At 34.2% G+C, this 24358-nt stretch overlaps 1 pseudogene; it reads right to left on the minus strand.

The window, feature by feature from the left end:
• The window catches only part of LOC115963801, a 38358-nt pseudogene that overhangs the window by 7574 nt on the left and 6426 nt on the right, over positions 1-24358 (minus strand).

Here is a 24358-nt window from a genome sequence, read left to right on the forward strand (position 1 = left end):
CCTTGTTTAAGTCCGTGAAGTCTACACACATCCTCCACTTTTCGTTGGCTTTCTTGACCATCACTACATTGGCCAGCCAGTCAGGATAGTATGCTTCCCTGATGAATTCTTCATCCTACAATTTGCGGACTTCTTCCACTATAACCTTGTCTCGCTCCTAGGCGAACACTTGCTTCTTCTGACAAATGTGGGGAAAAGAAGGTGGTACATTTAAGCTGTGAACCATGATTGAAGGGTTGATCCCAGGCATGTCTTCGTGGCTCCAAGCAAAGATATCCTGGTTCTCTCTTTGGAATGTCGTAAGTGCTTGACGAATTGGCGGACTGGTGAGGATGCCGATCCTGGTCATTCTCTTAGGTTTGAAGGTATCGAGAAGTATCTCCTCCAACCTTTTAACGGGCTCTGCGACAGTCCATTATTCTTCTATGCTCATGGTCTATAAGTGGTCGTCCATCTCTAACATTGCTATGTAGCACTTGCGTGCTGCCATTTGGTCTCCACGCATCTCTCCTACTCCGTACTCGGTGAGGAACTTGATCATCAGATGATAGGTCGAAGTCACGACCTTCCACAAATTGAGGGTAGGCCGGCCTAGTATGGCATTGTAAGTCGACGAACAGTCGACGACAAGGAATGTAACACCTTTAGTAATTTGTTGAGGGTAATCACCGACCGTTACAGGTAATGTAACTGCATTGAGGGGGTATACTTTCGTTCCTCCAAACCCAACGAGTGGTGCGTTGGTCAATACATGCTGTTCTCTCTCGATTCTCATCTGCTGGAATGTCGGGTAATAGAGGATATCAGCAGGGCTTCTATTATCAAGTAGGACTCGGTGAGTGTTGTAGTCCCCTACCTGTATGCTAACAACGAGTGAATCGTTGTAGGGGTGGTGGAGATGTCGAGCATCTTCCTTCGAGAACCCAATTTTGGGGTTGTCGATCCGTACCATCTTTGGAACGAAACCCGTCAACTGGACATTCTAAACCATCCTAAGGTAAGTCTTACGTGCCTTCCTGGATGAACCAAACACTGTGGTGCCCCCTACAATAATCCTTATGTCCCCTAAAGGTGGCCTGGGGTGCTCGCCTTCCCTTCTAGTCGTCTGTTCTTGTGGTTGGTCTGTCCTTTCTTTGCTGAAGAATCGTTGTAGTTTCCCCTATCTGATAAGGGCCTCAATTTGTTGCTTCAAGTCATAGCATTTGGATGTATTGTGATCGTGATCCTGAAGAAAGTAGCAATACTTGTCTCTGGATCTCTTACTGGGATCTCCCTTCAACTTGCCGGCCATATCAAGGTAGGATCGTCCTTGATTTGCATTAGGACCTAACCAATCGGGGCAGTCAGCAGGGTGAAGCTTGTGAACCTTTTAGTGGGGGGTTTGGCGCGCCTATCTTCCCGTTGGTCTCTGGTTCTAGTTGTCTTCCATCCCTTGTCCTGCCATGCATCTTCTTACCTTTCCCTTTTCTTGGGTTTTTCCTCTCGGGCCAGTAGCGCGTCCTTTGCGTTCATGCACTTAGTGGCTCAATAAAGCACATCTGACATGGTATTTGGGTCATTTTTTTATAAAGAGAACAAAAACTTCCCCTTCCGTAATCCATTGGTGAAGCAGCGACAAGTATCTTGTCATCAGCTTTGTCTATTGACATGGCTTCTTTGTTAAAGCGTGCTATGTAAGACCTTAGTGTCTCATCCTCCTGTTGCTTGATACTCATTAGGCATGCTGTGGACTTCTTATGCTTGTGCCCCTTGATAAAGTGCAATGTAAATTGCGCACTTAGCTTCTTGAAGGTACTGATGGAGTTAGGCACCAACTTGCTGAACCATACCCTTGCGGGACCCTTCAGCGTAGTTGGGAAAGCTCGACACATGATCTCATCCGCAACATCTTGTAAGTGTATGAGGGTTTTGAATGACTCAAGGTGATCTAGGGGATCCTTAGACCCGTCATAGGCTTTTATTTGTGGCATATGGAACTTTGGTGGAAGGGGGAATGAAGTGATGGGTGCAATAAAGGGCGAGTCTGTTCGGTGGACCAGTTTGTCGAGGTTGTTTGACACCCGTCCCCTAAGAGCATTCATCATGAAGTCCATCCTTTCATCTGCATCTTTGCAACCATATGCGGTGGTGCTGTATCTGCGACGGATGGACGTTTGGTGTCTTGTCCCTCTTGTCTGCTCGGGGCATTGCTGCCTTCTGGTCCTTCTTAGTCCTTCATTTCGGCGCTAGTGCCCTCTTGCTCCTCTCCATGATTGTTGGGCCTAGCATCACTTTGGCGCAACTATTTCTCCAGGTCGTGGTTTTGCTTAGTAAGGCATTCCACAGCCTCAACTAGAGTCTGTACCTGTCTTTTGAGGGCAGTAGTGCGTGGTTCATCTCCTTGGTGGTTGTTGGTTGCCATCAAGTAAGTGAGTACCATACAACTCTTTGTCAGGGAAGTGGTAGTAAGGCTTTTACTACGAGAGTCTTCCCTACAGACGGTGCCAACTGATGATGCCAAAAATCGTTAGTGAGCTGCACAGTCCTCATGTGCTCTAAATAGAACCTGCGAAACAGAAATAAAGAAGACCTTGTAGAGAGTACCGGTGTGGTACCGGTCAAATACCCTCTAAAGGTTAAGTTAGAGAGAATTTCTACAACTCTAGAGTGTCAGAGTTGGGAAAATTATGCGTACCTTGATTTGTGAGGGCTTTGGGGTTTTTATAGTAGTGTAGAGTTGACATTCGTTTCTTGGTGAAGAAGATCTTTCCTTGTAAGGAAGATCCTCATTAACACGTACTTTGTGGGATCCTTTCCTTGTAGGGATTCCTTTGATTAGGTTTGATCGTGAGATACAAGATATTTCCTTACATAGAAATCCGTGGGGGTCAAGTTTAAGCCAAGCTGGACTCGTCGGCCTCTTTAACCTAGTCGGCCTCTCCACATCCGTCAGTCACTTGTTCCGTTCGAGAATTCCTGTCGGCCTATGGAGACGCCTATCAGGTATTGTAGTGAGGTCGTTGGTTTATGTTGCCATCGCTTTCTCCATTCCGTTTATGCACATGAAGCTGTCGGGCCTGTAGGAACTGTTGGCTTCCTTGTGTGACGAATTTATTTTGCAAGAACACCCTTATCAATTACCTTACACTCACTATTGCAATTTTAACTGAAATTGTGTTTTCAAAACATGACTATCACATTATTTCACAATTTACTATTTTAAAGATAGTGTATACGGAATGTGCAATAGCGAGCATTTAACAAGATTGACATAGCAGGATTGTTTGATTTGAATCTAAGGGCAGCCCATCCTTTCTTAGGTACTGAAACGATGTTCATCTTAGGCAGATCAACCAAATTGTAGCCTTTTGGGTCAGTCACATTATCAAAATTTCCATGACCTGAGCCAATGACATAAAAGGTATATCCATGTAGGTGCATCGGATGCTCCGATGCATCTAAAACATCAGTACCTTGGAACACTGTCTCCACCACTTCATTATAATTAAGTACCTTCATCTTGGTCCCTTGGAGTGGCGCTGTGATATTATCGAGAAATTCATCTGCCGTGAAGTTTTAAGGAGTTGAATAGTCTGGAAAATCTGAGTTGTAAATCCCACTCATGTTCTTGTGGTAAAAAGGTTTTGGTATAATATCATTTCAACTACACACTACAAAAAACTGGTTTTACAGCCGTGTTTTTGTACATAAGCATAATGTTTAGTGGGTTAACTAGTTTTGCTCACATAACTATGTAGCTTGATGTTATTTTACTTTGTAATATGACTATATATAAACTAGAAAATGTAATACCTATACGGTAATGATTATTACATTCTTGCTATTGTACACTCACCGTATACAAATTGTCACATGGGCTAAATAAAACACGATTTTACCATTTTAATTAAAATAGTGTTTTCATGATTTCAGAGGGAGTGTGTAAAAAGATTTTCCCATACCTATAGTAGGCAATTAGTACATCTGTGGAGGGGTTAACCCAACTGATGTTGTTTAAGCTAGAAGCAATACCAGTTCTAGTATTTCCCTCATAATTGATGGTAATGCTATTCATAGAAGTTGTTATGAACATTCTGGTAGTAATGTTTTTTAGGACATTAACCGGGTGGTCTTGGTTCGCTAAGCTCCTAAGACGACTTGTGAAGTTCAATGCAGGAGTGGAATCCAATTAGGTTGGAAGGGTGCTAGGAAAGATTGGATTTGTTAAGGGAGTGCAGTTGCCTCTATATTCAAGAATTGCCATGACATTTGTTTTGTCATAGTCAATGATGAAACCAAAAATCATCAGGTGGGTCACTCGTCCAAATTTGGAGCATTTGACAATCCTTTAAGATCAATAAGAAAAAACAGAGTTGATCAAAGAAACCACCCGGTCATGCTCGGTGGGGGAGTTTTCGATACTTAAGTCAATATCAGCTTATATATTTTGTATATGCATGGTGTTTTGTAGTCTTTTTTCTCATACCTTAGCAAGTGAGGCAGATTTTCCCTTTTATAAGTGACTTGGGTAGCTGTTGTACATAATGAGAGATGATTATTACCTCGAGTGTAATGGCCATCATCTTGATGGGAGTTTAAGGCCTTTGAGTAATGGTCATCATTGAACAAATTGAATGTGCTTGAGCTAATACTTATCTTTCTTTGATGGCTTGCTTGTACCTTAATGTCATCTATCAAGGTGGATGACCAATTGATTTTCCTAGACTCATCAGTCTTATCATCAGGCCTAACACTATCATATTATCTTGCAGTCACATAATAGTGACCAAGAGGCTGGTTTTCTGTGACCAAAATATCTATAGTTTTGTGAGTTCTAGTTAGCTCAACTGGTAAAGTCTCTGATGGTTGAATAAGAGATCTGGAGTTCAATCCTCGCCTGCACCAAAAATTGATTGGTGTCTTGATTTGATGATAAAGAGCATCATCAAAAGCGGACGCTATAGGTTAAAACTCTAAAAAAAAAAAAGAAGAAAGTTCCATAGTTTTGTCCTAAGTTATCATCACAAGATCAGTGACTACGGATTTTACATATGATCCACCCAATCCCAGCCACCACGGTGAGGTTATATTAAGCAATTGCAAAATAAATTCTGCGTTCATGAGTGCATTGACTAAACGAAGAAGATAGGTTTTGCCATAATATACTTGCCACCGATATGTATTTTATGCAACACAAGAGTAATGATTGTAGTTAGGAATGATGTTCAATATACTTACTCCCTTACATGGTTTGAGGTTTTTTGCCTCTTTCCTTGTTCAACGTGTGTGTCTACGTACCGCCAGAGCATTCACAAACATCTCCCCGTTGGCCATTGATAATGTAAGCAGATTGAGGAGTGTCGGAACCAGCCTGAAGATCCTCAGCAACTTCCTGATTTGCGTCACCCACATACCAAGACCCTACAAGTACAAGACAATGAATGATTGCATTTATATCTTTATATATTCTAATACATCAAAGTTAGCCACAGTCTAAATACCTTTGTTGTCATTGCACCATAAATAACAATCATATAAGGTTTATATCAAAGGGGGATTCAATAGTCGATCTTATGCAGTTTATTTGTATTAAAAAACAAAGATATATTTAAACTCGTTAAATTACAGATTTTTGAATTACATGAGAGCAAAAAACAGTGACAGTCAGTGATGTTTAGTTTCTAAGTTTGATACATTTTTGGAGCAATAAGAATATTTAGACCAGGGACAGACCCAGGATTTCAAATTGGAGGGTGGAGATAAGCGAAAAAAAAAAATTCAAATACGCATTCATATAGTATTAATAAACTATCAACCAAGACAAATACTAGAATCTAGGTACTATGCATGATGCATTTAATTATAAATTTAGTACTTCTCACTTCTTTTCAATTTATAAATTTATCTAATTTAGCATTATGAGTTAACAATAGGTGCAAGTGAATCACTGTTATTTTCTTAAATTTGTGTGACAATTTACTATATTATATGATTTGTTTTTGTCTTGTCTTTGTGTTGCTGCCTTTATCTCTTTGTCTTTGTCTTGTCTCCATATTTTTGACACTTACCCAATCCCACTACCGACACTATGAATTTATTCTGCACTACCAACAAAATTTTTTCCTAACTTTACCATTTTTTTTTTGTCACTTGTCCCTATTATTGCCATACTACTAGTCAACAAACAGTCAAACACTACACTAATATTGTGGGGTCAAAGATTTTGATAACCCCGGTCCATCTCATATTAAGCCCAAGACCCACACCGAGGAGGAAGAAATGGCCGAGGACGAATAAAGAAAGTCCAAGTGGCCCAGAAACGTAGCCAAGGACAATCCTGTCCTCGGCCAACCCATATCCTAGTAGGGAAGAACGGCCCACCATCAACGGCAGCCTCCCAGAGCGTCCCAAGAAAAAGGACAAGCACTGTAGGAATGCCACGAGAGAATGGTGTAGGAGTAGTTCAAGGAGAAACTGTCACCTCCGCATTAAATGCCCACAACTAACGTTCTGGCTGCATTAATGATGAAATGACCCCTGAACAGTGTAGTCTTGGTTGCTGCAACTCACTGGAGGTTTGGGAAGGTGGCTGATGTGACAAGCATTCGAGTAGTGACCTGCATGATCAACAGGTGGAGGGCCAAAATCAACTGGAGGGGGATATATAATGTGAGAAATCCCCCAAGAAAGGGGGCAGAAAAAGAAAAGGAGAAGACGATAGCAATTTGCATGATCTTGGAAACCTTTGTGACCTAGCACTGAAGAAAGAATAAGAACACTAAGTTCCTCGGAAGAAGTGCCCGAGGACAGAACTTCATACTTTAGTCCATATCCTTGTTATTCAATCCATTCATGACCGTGTCTAGTTGTTGTAATCCTCACTAAGACCTAGTTCTTAAACCTACTCTTTACAAATCTATTGTATTGGGCTAGTTGGGCTTGAGTCCACTCATCTAGTAGTAGAAGTGCTCAAACCCAATCCCTACAAATATATTCTCTAATCTCTACAAACTCTACTCTCTCTCTCTCTCTCTCTCTATCTCTCTTATCTATATAATATAAGAGAGAGAGTCACAAACACAGAGTGACAAAGAGTCACAAAACCAAAAAGCCAAAAAAAAAAAAAAAAAAAAACCGCAGGCAATCAGGCACGGATTCAATTCACAATCATGGATCACCAACATCAGTTGATCACTCATCAATATAAACACAAACACCATAAGTCCACAAGCACAGATTGTTAGATTCTGAGATTCACAAACATTATATAATGTTTTGAAGGAAAGGATAGATTAAATACTTGTGAACTGTGAAGGCTGGAGTAACGAAGTTGGGCTGGGCAGATCAAGCAATCGGCGACAAGATGGGTCTCGTGTGGTGGTGTTGGTGTGGCCGTTTCCTGTTTAGGTATGTGACAGCTGAGAGGGATGGGTCTGCGAGATGGGTCTTGCATGATGGCGGCATGGGCAGTGAGATGGATCTCTCTCGCGTGGTGGCGGCGTCACGGTGTAAGCAGCGACATCACGGTGTGGGCAGCGAGATCGCCGAGATGGGTCTTTACTCTGAGTACTCTCTAAGTCTATTGCCTCTCACTTTATTTTCTTTTCTTTTTTTCCTTCGTTTTTCGCTTTTTCCATTTGGTTTTGGACTAATGGTTTTTTTTTTTTTGGATTTACTTGGGCTCCTGCCTCCTAGGCTAGCCGGCTGGGATAGGGATGGTTCATGATTTTTGGAGGGGAGCCTAAGCTACAAAGTAAGGGGGGCCCAAGTCATTTTTATTTTTATTTTTGTTGAAAATTTACCTACTAAATTTTTTTTTTTTTTGGGCCTAGGGGGGGTCCTGGCCCCCCTTAGGCCCCCACCTGGGTTTGTCCTTGATTTAGATCATATTATATACCTAACACGAGAATTTCTTTCTCCATTAGGCTGGGGAAATGGATAACCGGTCTCATTATTAGCTAGGCAAAACAACAATGGCACCATGCACACCAGCTCGTGTCCAATCACTATTGGCAATTTGGCATGCCACCAAAGAGTTCTTTCCTCATTTGAAAATATGATTTCATAAGTGAAGATTGATTATGGTTCTATTGGACATTGTGTAATGTATTCTGGACCATCCGACCATGAGTTTCTTGGTTGATAATACTCTAGTAGAAAACATAATTTCTAGCCATTATGTTTGTCCTTTAGCATTTGATGTCTTGTTACTTGTTAAAATTGAAAAGGTTTTGTTAAAATTATTTACTTGATGCATAAATAGACGTGTTCTGTACATGGACGCTATATATATATATATATATTTTTTTTTTTCAGTTGGAATGGCTACTGCACAAACATGAGTTTGTGTATATGTCTTTTTTCCATTTTTTTTTAAAGGAAAAAAATGTTGAGAGAGAGAGAAGGTGGCGTCTCTTACAACGCTATGTGCACATCCCCACGTGGGCTAGATACAAGAGTGTTTTAAACCCTATACTTAGATTTGCCTCACCCCACCTATTGGTGAGATGTGAATTCAAGTACTCATGGTGAGAAACAGGGCCGGTTCAAGGCATTGTGGCCTAAGGTGACTACTTTAAGTGGGGCCTATTCTTACATTTTGAATATAAATAAAAGATTTATTTAACTTTTAATATTTATTTAATTTAAAATTTATTTATTTTAGGTGCAAAATTATCAATTAAAACGAATCAATCATATTCCTCAATGACTATACAACTAAAATAAACACTATCTATTGAGTGAAGCAACCAAAAACTAAAAACTTATGATTGAAATTTTAAATTTATTTACTGGCGGGAGATTAATAAGTTCTTTTAGCATTTGTGTGTGGGAGATTAATGAGTTTGACATTCTAAAACTGAGAGAAATAAACAGTCTTTATCACATTGCCCTTACTTAAGAACCAAGACTAGCATTGTAACCAGCACACCACTTGAAATCCTTATGTTTAACTATGATCTATTATTATTTTTATTTTATACTTACATTATTTACAATTTCTCAACTTATTATATCACATCTCTATCAATTTATTAAATATTACTAAATTTATTTTCTTTGCTAAATTTATTTGTGATTTAAGAATAATTCATTTGCACGGGAATTTACTAAAATAATTAAAAGTGATTTTTTTATTTAATCAAAATGATTTCTACTTGAAGGATAATTATTCAAGTTTATTTTCATGCTTATTTATGTATATTATTTTCTATTAACCTTATAATATCATGAAATTTTATTTGAAAGTCTATTTCAATTTTTAGATATTCTAAGTCAATTTTGCTAATATTTACAAATTTAATGTACTTTTATTTGTATTTTAATTAATTATGGCATCATCATGGTTTGACATTGGTTCAACTTTAAAAATCTTGAACCTCTCAATTTTAGGTTCTTTGAATGGTCAGGATTTAAAAACTATGATCATAGGGTCTGAAAGACTTTCATTTACAACCAATAAGCTCTTGGTGCTACTCAACCTTGTAGAGTTGGTCTCCTTCAGGTACACGATTTGAATTAATAAAGTTTTTAATCAAATAGTGTAAACATCACATTTTGCACCTTTTACGACTCGGGCCCCTGTTCCCCAATGATGTTGAAATTCTAAGGCCCAAGGTTGGTTTAGGGCTCAATCAAATTCTAAATTGACTTGGGAAATGTTAAAATGGAAAATATAATTTTTTATGAACAAATAAATCTATTTTTGAAAATAAAGGCCAAGGAAACCCTCGGCCTAAGTACACATACACACGTATGCGTACGCATGTTTGATGCATGCGTACACAGGCACGGACCTGCATATGCAGCTAGGGTTCCAGAGAGCTATGAAAGGCAAGTTTTTTACATTAAAGCTGAGGTTTGGAATGAATCCTACATCGTCTGAGAGCCGTTTCAAACCCCAAATTTTCAACTATAGAAAACCTTACATGGTTTATTTCAAAGGACAGAGAAAATCCAAAGGGAAAACACAAGATTCACTAGAAATAGTGAATCAAAGAGGGAGTTTTTTCACAAAACATCCTCAAGTCAATTTTCTTTTGATTGAGACCTTTAGCTAGTCTTGATCTTCGAATTTTAAAGTTTACTAATCAATTTTGTTTGGTTGTATCAAAATCAAGCCAAAGAGTTTTTGTTTTTGAGGTATAAGTTATAAACCTTCTTTTTTTTTTTTTTTTTTTTTTTCTTGCTATTTATTTGTTTTAATCTTTCTATTTCCTTAGTTTTTCTTGATTATTCAAGTTATAATATGCTTAGCTAGTATAGGTTTTCCTTGTTTTATCATTTCTTAAATGCTAGATTGGTTTTTTTTTTTTTTTTTTTTTTTTTTGGGTTAGGGTTTTCCTGGGCATGTCTGTGAGCGCATGCTTCCTGCATGTATACGCAGACTTGAAGTATGCATACGCATACAATTGGCATGCGTACGCAGGCCTATGTATGTGCACGCATACTCGTGCCTAAAACCCTAATATGAGTTTTCTACTTCTGTTTCTTTGTTTCTTTTACATCATATGCCTCTGTTTTGTCATGTTTTTATGTTCTTGAGTTGCTATTTCTCTGTTTATTTGTTTTTTTGTTCTTAACATGATTAGATTAGGGTTTTCTCTTATGTTTTCTTTGTTTTACCATGAACATGCACATGATATGTCCATTCATTAATGCATAGGTGTTGTGATGCTGTAAGGTAAGTCATGCATTCACATGAACATGCATTTGTTTGTTATAGGAGCTTTATCTTCTTTTGATGGATATGTATATGCAAGGTTACATGCCATGATTTGAATACGATAATATGTTTAATTGCTGCCATGTTTGGTTTCTGCCATGATTTGTTTGTTGCCTTGGATGTAATGAGATAGGAATTTGCTAGGGTTTATGATGATATGATGCCATGATAGATGTATGTTAGGGTTTTGGGATGATGGATGCCATGTTGTATGCTTAGATGTATGCTAGTGTGTGTGTGACTATAGAATACAATGTTGAATGTGCCTTTAATAGAATTAAGACGTAAGACACAATGACTAGAAGTCGACCCACGGGTTAGGGGTTTTAGGTGGCTAACACCTTCCCAAAACTGTACCTAAACTCTAAATCCATACTTTGGTAGTAAGACTTAATCCTTCCACGTAGGGGCGCTATTAAATGGTTCCTAGACCTAATCTAGATGGCGACTCCAATCTTTTCTCCGTCTTGATCTACTCAGTTGAGGCGTACTTCCCATTTCCTAGGGAGGAAGCCGTTGCGCTCACAAATAGTAAAAAAGGTGGAATAGTGCACTCTAGTAACAAACTAGTATTTGTTCATGTAAAAAAAAAAAAAAAATTGAGAGAGAGAGAGAGAGAGAGAGAGAAGGATACTTACAACAAAATCATAGTAATGGACGTCAGCTTGAGTCAAGCCAAGGAACAATATTCCATAGAGAAACTAAAGCGCAAAAAAACCAAAAAGCATGGCCACAATCTCAGTTATATATATATATATATATATATATATATATTTTTTTTTTTTCCTTGAAGGCTACAGCGAGTTATATGCGAGGGTTTAAGCTTATGGTTTTAGAGTTGGACTTTTTTCTAGTTAGAGAACTCGCATTAGTGCTTGTATAATAGAAAAATGACTACATTTTAGCTAGTTAAACTCAAAATTCACTCACATCAAGTCATACAAAAAGTTGTGTAAAAATACATGTTTGTTATAGTAATCGTGTAAATTTATATTGATACTATTCATTTTGTATTTAGTTTTTTATTACTTCTTTATGTATCTCAATGATAAATAAAGAGAGTGAATGATGACTATTGTGTGCGAAGAAAAAGAAACAATTAAAAAAATATGAAAAAAATTATTTATTTTAATGAAATGTAGAGTAAAATAGCTAATCTGACATGAGGTGTCTTGAAAATTGAATATGTAAACTGATATATTTGAATTCGTGTTGAGAGTTTTTACTAATGGGCTTGAAATATGAATCCCGGTTGAATGTTTGGTGAGCACGAGAGAGGCTTCTTTATTTATTTACCGCATCATTGGTGAAAGATAAATAAAGTAAATAAATAACCAAATAAATAAATAAACTTGTAGTTGTAGTACACAAGATAAATACTATATTCTTTTAAAGGCTAAACTCACTCGACACAATTAATGGGGCTCGCACCATAGAGCATTCTCATCAGGTGTGCCAAATGTCAAATATTTAATATTTGACACACCAAACACCAAAAAACAAGATTCATGAGATGTTTCATATGCTAAAAGTTTTGGCATTTTTAGCAAACTTGCTACAGTACAATTGTATTGATAGAATTGTACTATAGCATGTTGTATAATTAAATAACAATTTTTTAATTATCTATTAAATAGCAATTGTACTGTAGCATGAGGTGTTTCAAATTAAATAACAATTTGTACTAGTAGAATTGTACTATAAAATTGCTATGGTACAATTTTTTACTGCTACGGTACAATAGCTGGGTTTTTTTAATTATTATTTTAATGTAGTGTGATGTTAAAATAGAATATTTGATATATAGCGTATTGTAAAATGATGTACTAAAATTAATGAAGTAAATTTTGATGTGGTAAAATGACATTTGGCATAGCACACCTAATAGGAATGCTTACAAATCTTAATGTTTAAAATTTAAACTAATTAACTCAAACTTTGCGCGTATTATATATACATACATTCTTTGATATGTTTTTTTAATATATTTTTTTATATGCTATAGACTGTAATTGAGTAAAATATCACTAATTCAATATCCAAGCAATGGTGGTATCAGTGGTGAGTTTAGATCATCATAATCAATAAAAACTTACCAATTTAATTATTGTGAAAATTTTTGTGTCAATAGTGTTACTCTTTTTTATTAAAACATGAAGAGAAAAGATTAAGGCCCCATTTTTTTTTTCGATAGCGTTACTCTTTTGTTATCTCTTTATTTCCATAATTTATCTTCCCCCCTTCCCCCTTCCCTTTAACTCTTCACACACGTTTACACCTCTGTATCTATTATCACATAACATCATTTTGAACAAAACTTATCATCTTCTCTACACAAGTTTATTGTTTTACACCTCTATACCTATTATCTTTTGGGTTGATGTGATACATCAATCCACTTTCATTATTTTGTTAAATTTTTTTAAATAATTTAATCAGTTTTTTTAAAACAATAAATTCTTTATTAGTTTTAACTTTTCCCATTTGTATTGGTCAGTTTTTTTTTTTTTTTTTTTTTTTTTTTTTTTATAAATTAACTAGTCTTTTTTTTTTTGTCTAAATTATTTAATTTGTATATTTTGGGTAACAATACCTATTATAGTTGCATATGCTTAAATTTTTTTTTAAAAAAATTAAAAATTAATAATCATATTTATGATTAACTATATCACAAGAAAAATAAGGGGATTAACCATATTATCAATTGAAAATAAAATTTTAGCGGAACTTGGATACGAAAACTTTATTATTAATTTTGCATCTTAAAAATAAAAAAAAGTAGGTTTTAAATATAAAATTGAAAATGTTATTTAATTAATAATTAAATATAATAAAAGAAACAGCTTATATTTTTCACCATAGACCTCAATTAGATGAGCTAGCCTTGGAGATTTTATTAACCCAAAGAAACCAGGAATAAGAAGAAATGAGCCCTTACTGAACCCCCATTTGGACCCAAATAGACAAGTCAGAGATGGAAATAACATCTAGTATTTTAGGATGAGAACGACTTGTATCTGGTGGCTAGAAAATTGAAACCTTGTGGGCAGAACATTAGGCATTGTGGGTCAAGGATTTGAATCCTCAAACATTTTTTTTATTTTTTTGAAGGGATTTGAATCCTCAAACATGTGGGTCCCACTTTTAAATGATGCATTTGGTAAGAGAACTTTGAATAGAGTATTTAGAATCAGCTTTCAATTCATAGGGTTTCAATTTAGAGGATTAAAAATATGTGGTATTTTAGAATTCTAAAAATAGTTTTCAATTAAAAACGTGGATTTCACGTCGTGTCACAAAAAGTAATATTCTTTTTTTCTTAAAAACTCATACTCATAGTGAATACTCTTACCAGTTTTTGAAAAACATTCTAGAAATATGATACCAAACACACATTTGTGCATCATGACTTCCTTAAAAATAATATTTCAACGCACTTTTTTGAAAAATATTTTCACAATGTTTTGAAAATAAAAATACAAATATCCTTGGCAAACAAAAGACACATTCCAAAAATATATATATATATATATATATATATTGCAAAATTCTTTTATACTAGACATAGCTGCAACAATTATCCAAGTAAAAGAGATTGAGGAGTCTTTGACAGGATCCAAAAACTTCTTTGCATGCCTTCAAGGATGATATTAGAAAATTTTAATTGAGCGGAAGAAGAGACAATTAATGGGGAGAAATTATTTTGTTTCCTCCCCATCTTTTGAAAAACTCAAACTTGGACCAGGCATGAATTAAGGCTACTACTTACTTTTTTAATGCACGACATAGCTTACACAACACAAGATATTGTTTTATTGAAGCATCAAAATTCAACTTTATGATGCAATTTGTTGCTTGCTTGACTCAGAGAATTAATGCCTGCAAAAAGGGGTCAACTAGAGGACGTGTCGGCCGCTACGTACTGCTCCGATTCTTATATCAAAATTTGTGACTTTATTTAAGGCAATTGAAAAGGAATTTGAGCCTAGTTTGTGATAAATTATTAGGTACATATAGGGGAGGATTGTTGATGTGGTCTTTCCTGACCATTGAGATGATGCTATATGCAAATTTATGAGTGAGTTTTTTAATCAGTACAATAAATAAAAAATAAAAAATTATCACGTCAGTAATCCTCCTAATGGATTTAATAATTTCTTCAAATTGGTTCCTTGAGTATCTTTTCTATAAGGTTATTTTATGTGGTTACTGATGGAGAGCCATTAACGGCGCCGATCTCAATGTTCATGTCTTTAATTATTGGCTTCTATATAGGCAGAGATCATGGTTACTATCAGGCGTAAAATAGGGCATTTGATGAACTAAATATCAGCGAGGCTTAGCCGAGTAGCTAGGCGGCCTAATTCTTTTGAGTAGCTGACAATGATATGGCTCTTTTGTAAGAGATTGCGTCCTTTCATGTTGGGCCAAACCATGTTAATAAGTGAAATCGTCTGTTCGTGTCTTTCAAAAGAGTGGAGGTTTTTATACAGGATGCATATATAGACATGTTATGCGGTGCATGTACACTAATTTTTTTTCATATGGGAATAGTTATTGGACAGACATGAGTGTGTGTATCAGTGTATCAGAGGGTGATAATTTTTTTTCAGCTTCAGAGACGAGAGAGAAAATGTTGGGGGTTTTTTTTTGTTGTTGTAGAGTGTGAGGAGAGCTTCAGACTTGAGAGAGAATAAAAATGCTTAAAGGATGAATTTACATATTACTGTAGCATGTTGTATAATTTGGATGCAATTAATGCGTGACCAGGTTTATGTAGTGGTATTTTGTGCATTTCATGCGAATAGTATTATTTATAATGCATTTTTGTGGGTTTTGCATAACTCAGTGGGTAACAAGTGATTTCTTTGACTTGTTTCTCAATTTTCTAATTTTCAAGATTGTGAGCAGTTCCTTCTTCTTCTTCTTCAGCTCCTTTGCTCTCCTGTGTGACTTTTAATGATCCATATTAGGCATCTGCCTAGACTGCCTTCTTCTTCTTCATTTTTTTCTCACTAGATTCTACGGGTTTTCTGCTTGGCTTCCATTTCGTCCAATTTGTGACTTTTCATTGACGATTGTGATTTCACCCGTTGATTTGGGATTTTTTGTTCATTGAGGTTAATTTCATATTTCTAAAGGTTTGTTCAACTCAGATCATCTTAGTTTTCCGTTAGGTCACAATAGGATTAAAACTAACAGGGATGGTTAGAAAGATAAAAAGAGAAAGAAAGAAAGAATGATTGAAAATAAAAATAAAAATAAAAAACGAATTTTTTTAAAGTTCTAAGATAAAAACAAAACCTCTAGTAAAGTTCAGGAACAAAAACAATATTTTTAAGAAAAAAACCTTACTGAGTTTGTTTAGTTTATGGAACAACCTCCTCTTCCTCCTTCTTCTTCTTTTTTAAATTTATTTTATTTTATTATTATTACTTATCAGAAAAATGTATGTCTCACTATAATTATATTTAAAAAAAAAAAAAAAAAAAAAAAACTCTATAGTGTGTGGAGCTTCTTAAACGGATCCAATTCAAGGTAATGTAATTTGCTATAATTCTTATAATATATATATATATATATATATATGTATATATCTTGTTGGGAGGACCAACCGACCAAATCCCATTCCAAACTTCTTGTAGTTAGGTTGAGCCACAAACTCATCACGTGGGTTTCTTTTTCATTTTCAAAGAATCACAACTAAAATTCCAAGTTAAAGAAACTCTTACTGCTATGAGCACCTGCTCACGTTGCACGTGATTATTAAACTTAATAGTTATGGGTGATACCCACCACGTTTTTTTTTTTTTTAGGCCTGGCTTCACCCATTTCGATAAACCCTAAAAAATTTGGTGGATGTCAGTGTCACTATTTAATTTGCACTGAGCAGGGTATTCTTTAATAAAAAGCAGAAATAATAGTTTGTTGTGAGCCCATGGAAATTGGAACTATCTTAGTACTCGTTTGAATTCAACTGAAAGTAACGTACACGTTTTACTTTTTTAATTTTTTTTTTCCTTGTACGTGGATAGTAAAATCACATGCAGAGAAAAAAAAAACTGTTCATGTATTGTTTACGCATTGTTCATGCACTGTTCACAGGTCCTACAATAATATTCACATATTTAAAAATTATTTTGCTACAGTATTTTCAGTTTTCAGTTTCAGCAACAATAAGTTTAATTTATTACTATGCCCAAGTTTTCTCTTTTTTTTTTTTTTAGCTGTGTTATATATACAAAATGACTATTCTACAATAAATTTTTACAACAAAAATTTTAAGGGCAGGTTGTTACTGGTTGTTATTGTAAGGCAAAAAAAGTAATCTTAGTGTTAGTTTCAAATTGAACCAATAAAACTATCACCTGTGATTGTTTGTAAAAATGTTGTAGAGCAGACATCTCTCTCTCTCTCTCTCTCTCTCTCTCTTCTCTCTCTCTCTTCTCTCCCTCTCTCTCTCTCTATATATATATATATATATATATATAACCGAAGTTTTTGACTTTTTATTGACATTTCTAGAACTTGTTACATCATTATCATTGTTATAAAACAAAATTATTTAACTTTTTTTAATTAACGATATCAACTTCAACCCGAGGAGGACTAATCTTTGACATCAACAGCCAAAGTCCAAACTAAATAAGAAGTGAAACTCTGTCTCAAGTCCAACTTAAACTCAAACTTAAATGTTGATAATTTATTTTCAAATTTGCGAGATTAATCATGAACACTATAAAAGCAGTGCAAACCCCAATATATTTTTTTTAAAGCCAAGTTGAGGTATGAGCTATTCTTATGTTATTTTCTTCTCTTTTACTTTGTTAAAAAAAATTATTTTATGGTCTTTCATGTATTTTTTAAAAAGTGATTTTCGTACATGAACTTATTACTTTATGGGTTCGTGTACTTTTTCATTTTTCTTATATTTCTCTTTTGAATGGTCATATATTTTTTGAATTGTTTCAATAACTTATTCTTTAATTATATATCTTTTTTGGCATTTTGAAAGTTTTAACATTTGAATTTGTGTTAGTTTTTGCAATATTTGAACATGTTTAATAGATTTCAATGACTATACCATGTATTATTCTTTTGAACATAATCAATTTTTCTTTTATATTTCTCTATTGTGTAATCATATACATTTTGTTTTATTTCAAAAATTTATAGGAAGTAAACCTTATAATTCTTTAATATCTTTTGGCCTTTCAAAAGTTTTAAATTTGAATTATTCTTTTGATGGTAACACATCTTTCTCTTATATTTCTCTGTTGTGTAGTCTCACACACACACACACACACACACACATATATATATATATATTATCTATAATTTGTAGGCTTTGAATCTTTTAATTCCTTTTAATAGTTATAGCCATGAATTATTCTTATGAATATTACTTGTAAAGGTAAAACCCCCAAGTCGAACAATGGGCCTTGTTCCCCATACAGAGTCCAGCCACGACCGAGGAGAAAATGGGGCACTAAAAAGAATTCTAGCCCAACTCTAATAAGCCCAAGCTTATTTAAAAAGACGTCCGAGGAGGAATGTCTCCTCGGATGTACCTAATATGGGCCCAACGTGCACCCTATCCCCAATGAGAAGTCACTCCCAACGAATATTGGTAGTAAGGATGATCCTCACAAAGCCAAGAGAAGGAAGAGAATATAGGACGTCCAGAAGGACACCACAACTGCCGCATTAAATGCAAGGAAGCTACTTTTTTGGCCGTATTAATGTGGAGAGGACAGACGAACAGTGTTACCTTGGCCACTGCAACTCACAGAAAGGTAGGGTAGATGTCCGATGGGACAGGTACTCAAGTGAAGGTCCAGATAATCAACAAGTGTAGGGCTCTTATCACTTTAAGGAGACTATATAAGAGAAGGGCATCCCCATGAAGAAGGGATCGGAAAAAAGCCATAAGAAAGAAAGAAAGAAAGACTATAGCCTTGAATCAGGAACATAGGTGCACCCACTCATCTCCTCAGACCAAACATCCAGTGGATATAAAGGAAATATTCTTACGTTCAACCGCTGCATGGCATAAAATTAACTAACCTTCACTTCGTTGGGTCCTAGTTCTGTTTCTGTAACCCGCTCTCTACAAATTCATTGTCTAGGGTTCTTTAGGCCAGAATCACCAACTTGCTGGGCCTGGGCCCTAAAAACTGGACCCTACATAACTCATCTTTCTCTTATATTTTTCTATTATTTAGTCATATATATTTTTTTGTTTCAATAATTTCTAAACAGTGAATCATCTGATTCTTTAATATTTTTGGTCTTTCAGAAGTTTTAATATCTGAATTTTTTAGAGCAATAGCTTACAAAAAATTGTAACACAAATTGAAGTAGGGGCAGCTCTACTTGGAGCCCAAGGGGTTCAAATGAACCCCCTGAATTGAACCAAAAATAAAAATTATTATAATATTTTTTATTTTATTTTTCCTGTATTGACACTTAAAATAAAATTTTGAACACCCTAACCTTATGCCCAACTGAAACAAACTTAAATATAATCATCTTAACAATATCTTGACCTTTTTAAACACAAAGAAAAATCTCAATAACAAATCAATTTGATCTAAAATCTAGGAAAAAATTTTAATTAGCCTAACAACAAAAGTAGAATTTGCTAATCTTAAACCTTAGGAAAAGCTCATTTAGATCTTAAGAAATTTTAAATAAATCAATCAATGAATCAAATGAGAAATTAGTGCATGAATGATTGCTTGACTATGTACATTGAAGCATATGTAGCTAGTAGGATTGATAATGAAGATATCATGCAATAATTTCAAAATACGAAACATCGTAAAAGGCAATTGTAAAACTTGACGTATTAAAATTTTTTTTTTTTTTGTGATGCCGATATATTTAATTTATCTTTTGTTTAAAATTTTGTATAATTTATATTTCTTATTGAAACCTCTAGAAAATAATCCTGGAGCAGCCACTGAATGGAAGTCATACAAGAGCAAATCATGCAATGGTGTAGTTTCTTAATCAATTTAAGATTTTATAAAATTATTTTAGTTTATCTCACAAATAAGTAGGTTTTTGTGCATAGTGCAAGTTAGCGACTAGTATATATATATATATATATATATATATATAAAACCGAAGCCTTTGTTGGCACCACAATTTTCCACGTCAGCATAACACAATATTTAAAATTAAAAACACTATTTTTCTCCCCAAAACCCAATACTTATCTTCTTTTTTTATTTTTCTTTTTTTGGATAAAATCTGATATTTTAAGCTAAGTTTAATCTAAATATTTTTTCTTTTAAAAAAAAAAAAAAATGCTATAAAAGGATAAGTATCTGCTTTATTGCAATAAACCCAAAAGCAAAGTTAACTAATTTTTTAGAAACCCTACAACCAAACTTCTTGAACCCTACGTTATAGAATATAATTTGTTTATTTCAAAATCTTTTGATTATGCGTTAATTTATTTTTTGCTATTATATATATTAGATAACAACAAAAAATTAAATATATATCACCATATGCCACAAAGATGATTATTAAAATAAAATAAAATAAAAAAACTCATAAATTTATTTGGGACTCTAATTCTATCATTTAATTTTTTTAAATAATATAATTTTCTATCTAATATATATATATATATATACGTATTTGTATTGTTTCAATAATTTATATGCTCTGAATCATTTGATTCTTTAATTTTATTTGTTGGCATTTTGAAAGTTTTAATATCTACATTTTTGCATTAGTTATTGCAATATCTAAACATGTTTAGCAGATTTCAACGGTTATACCATGAATTATATATTCTTTTAAAGATAACCTATTTTTCTTTTGTATTTCTCTATTGTGTAGTTATAAATATATATATATATATATATATATTTTTTTTTTTTTTTTTTCAAAATTTTCTAGCAGTGAATCGTCTTATTCTTTAAATATTTTTTGGCATTTCGAAGATTTTAATTATCTGAAATAATTGGTAGAATTTTTCACAAGAATTGCAACTGTTCAAACCATGACCTTTTTTATCAAAATCGTAATTAAAAATTGAATGAATAGGAGAAATCAGGAAATAGTATTAGTTTCATAATCAATTTTAAAATTTATATAGATTATTTTAAGCTATCACACAAACAAAGTAGCGTTCCCGTGCATAACACGGGGTTTCGACTAGTTATTATTATACCCAAGTATTGGGAAGTATTTGATTTTCATTCCACGTGCATGGCGGGTTTTTAATTAATTTTCTCAAAGGCTTCCCGTTATTTGACTATTATACTGTGTCGAAAATTTAAAAAAAATATTTTTTTTAAAACAGAAATCCTTCTTTGTAGGAATATTAAGCATCAATTAAAAATGTCGTCAGTTTTTGTTTGGACACTACTCTGTTGTATTAGTCATGAAGAAACCTACTAATTTTGAGCTTTAGCTTATCGTTTTTCCACCTTGAGATTCGAGTAAACTAAAGATATTAATAGATTTCCTTAGAGGCCTATGCAACGGAATCAGGGACCCAATTGATTATGATTCTACTAAAAAAAATTGCTCCTCTCCACATAATGAATAGAATTTCCGGTACTATTGGGACCTTAGAAGATTAGATTAGACCACGACTGAGTTTGTATAGCGTTTTAGGCCTAGCGTCCAATGTTTACGTTTCATTTCTGTGGATCCTGTGCACTGTTTACGGGATCCGCAAGTACGAATTTCGGCAACTTTTTCTTTAAAACTAGGTCTTATAGCATTATTCACACATTTAAAAATTATTTTGTTATAGTGTTTTCAGTTTTCAACAATAAGCGGTATCCAAACAAACCCCACATCTAACTTTCCGAGTCAATTGTTTTTTATGGCTTTCAGGAAGCAGGAAATTAAACATAACCAAAATCAAAAGAGTAGGCGGTAAACGAGTCGAGTTGAACTGAGTATTTAAAGTTTAGACTTGTTCATCTAATTTGATTTCAAACACAAGTTGAACTTGAGTACACCACTAAACAAAATTACATGTTCAAACTTGTTTCATTTACTTGTCAAGCGAGCTCTAACTTGTTTATGAGCTACTTAATTAACATATTGTTGTCCTGTATATAGTAAAATCATGACTAAAATATTTTAATTCTTGACAAATCTATAAATTTTACTACAATTGGATTGTTTATGTTATGGATAAACTACAAATAATAATTTTATATCATATGAACCAATTTACAAATTTATATACCACCTAATTTCAAGTCTATATAAATATATTTTTAGACAAGTATACATATAAATATATAGTATTATATATGGTTAATTCGAGCCATCATGTTCACAAGTTTATTCACAAACATATTATTATGTTTGAGCTTGACTGGTTTAATAATCAAGCCTAAATAAACTTGGTTTGTTTACTAAACAAATAAATATAAACAAGTTTTTTTTCTCAAGCTCTTCATAAACAGTTTAATTCATTTACAACCTTACAAAAGAGTAATGCTAGAAACACAAAATTTCACAACATAAATAGTTTTTTTTTTTTTTTGAGAAGCACAACAGAAATAGTTAAGTTGACAAATTTTTACTAGCTCTCATTTTGGTTAACCATCTATATCATTTTTTTTTTACATGTCACTAACAATACGCAACGGTTGTCAAAAGTTTTAGATAAAAATTGTCAAATCAAAATTTGTTCCCTTGTCTTGTTGTTCATGTCGAGGGTCAAACGTTGTACTCCTAAGAGCATTCACATCAAGGGTTTTAAAAATTTTAACATTTAGCATCTTAAAAAGTCACTTTATAACATTTAACATCTCACTTTATAATACACTCAACATCAAAACTTCAATTTTTTTTTACAAATTCATTTAAATATTATTTCTTTATTATTTTTTATTCCTTTTTTGTTTTTATTTTTTTCATCCTCTCTCCCTCTTGGCCAGCCACCAGCCACCACAATTCCAATGACCACCACGATGATTAGAGACCCATGCCGATTAGAGACCCACGCCAATCAACTCGATGACCCACACCGAAATCCTAGCCGATGACCTACACCGATCTCCCTTCAACGCCAATGCCCACACCAGTCAGAGACCCACGAACCCACCAAGTCACAAAATCAAATCACCCTGCTGAAATCAAAACATAGAACCCAGACCCATGAAATCAAACCACGGAACCCAGACCCACAAAATCAAATCACCCCATCGGACCACAACCATCGGACCATTAGACCACGACCCATGACCATCGCTGGACCACAACCATCGGGAGAGAGAAGAGAGAAGAGAGAAGTGAGAAGTGAGAGTTAGTGAGAATATAATCATTTATTTATTTATTTATTTACAATCTAGCTACAGTAAGCTGTTATCAATAACAGCTCACTGTAGCTTAATGCTAAAATTCTTAGCATTTAGCATCTTTATTGTAGGTGTGTTTTTGTGATTTGAGGTGTTAAAAATGATAAAAAATAGCATTTAGCATTTTTAGTACCTTTAATGAGAATGCTCTAAGTCATACCTAAATTTACAAAATACAAAACGGAAAGCCAAATCTCATTAAACACAGTGACTTCAAGGCCCAGGAAGTAATTATTAATGGGAAAAAAAAGTTTTTACGTTAAAGAAAGATTTTATGGGAAAAAAAAAAAGTAATGTTTTGACAGTTTTTTTCATTTCCCATAAAAGTAGTGTCAGAACTTTCTTCAAATGGATTGTTAACAATTACCCTAAATGCACTCGTTAGCATGACCCTTAATTAATGAATTATTCCAAAAACAAATGGTTTCAAAACAAAACAAAACAAAAACACAATAAACAGCCGATGACTTCAAAAGCGAGTGCGATCAGCCATCAGGTAGACTGGGTTGAATGCCTACTATTACTGCATGTTTCATTTCAAACAGGGATCACCTATTTACCTCCTCAATATCTATTAAAAAAGAAAATATAGAAAACATAAAAAGTAGGTGTGTTTTGGATTGAAACTGTTTTTGAAGGTTTTCTTTGGTGATAATTAAACTAGTAATGTATTGGTATAATGTTCCACTTAATCAAGAATTATATATAAATTAAAAGTAATATTTTAACAATATAATTAAAATTGAATAATAAAATAAGTAATAATGTGCAATATCTTGATTTTATCATCACTATTTGATGAGTCAGAAAATGTTTCGTCCAAATGATAATTGTGCGTACCCAAAGCCCTTAATTCTACTGGGTCTAAAGTTTGGGCTCACAATTCATTTGTATAGTGGGTATTGGGTGTCCTACTAAGGGTAGTCCCTGAGCGAGCTCAGGAATAGAATACACACAGGAACACTCTTTGAGGCGTGCTCGGTTGCACTCTCAATCTTACATACAAATTTCTAACCCCTATCTCATTGTTCCTTCTGCTATTTATAGCTTAAGGCTAGTGGTGGAACTATGATTACTGTCTAATTCCACTCGTGTGGGTGGGGCCCAAGTTAATTATTCCTGACCAACAATAAATTTCATTGGGAATGAGAGTTATCACGTTGGAACTGGTGCTAGCCACCAAAACTTGGTCGGCAACACAATCTCCCAGGGCACTTATAGTCAGCCGAGGATTAACCAAACATTGTTGGTGCCCTAGCCAACCATGGGATAATTGAGGTGTATTTAGATACCAAGATATCGATCA

This window comes from Quercus lobata, chromosome 2, assembly GCF_001633185.2.
Source record: "Quercus lobata isolate SW786 chromosome 2, ValleyOak3.0 Primary Assembly, whole genome shotgun sequence".
NCBI lineage: Eukaryota > Viridiplantae > Streptophyta > Magnoliopsida > Fagales > Fagaceae > Quercus > Quercus lobata.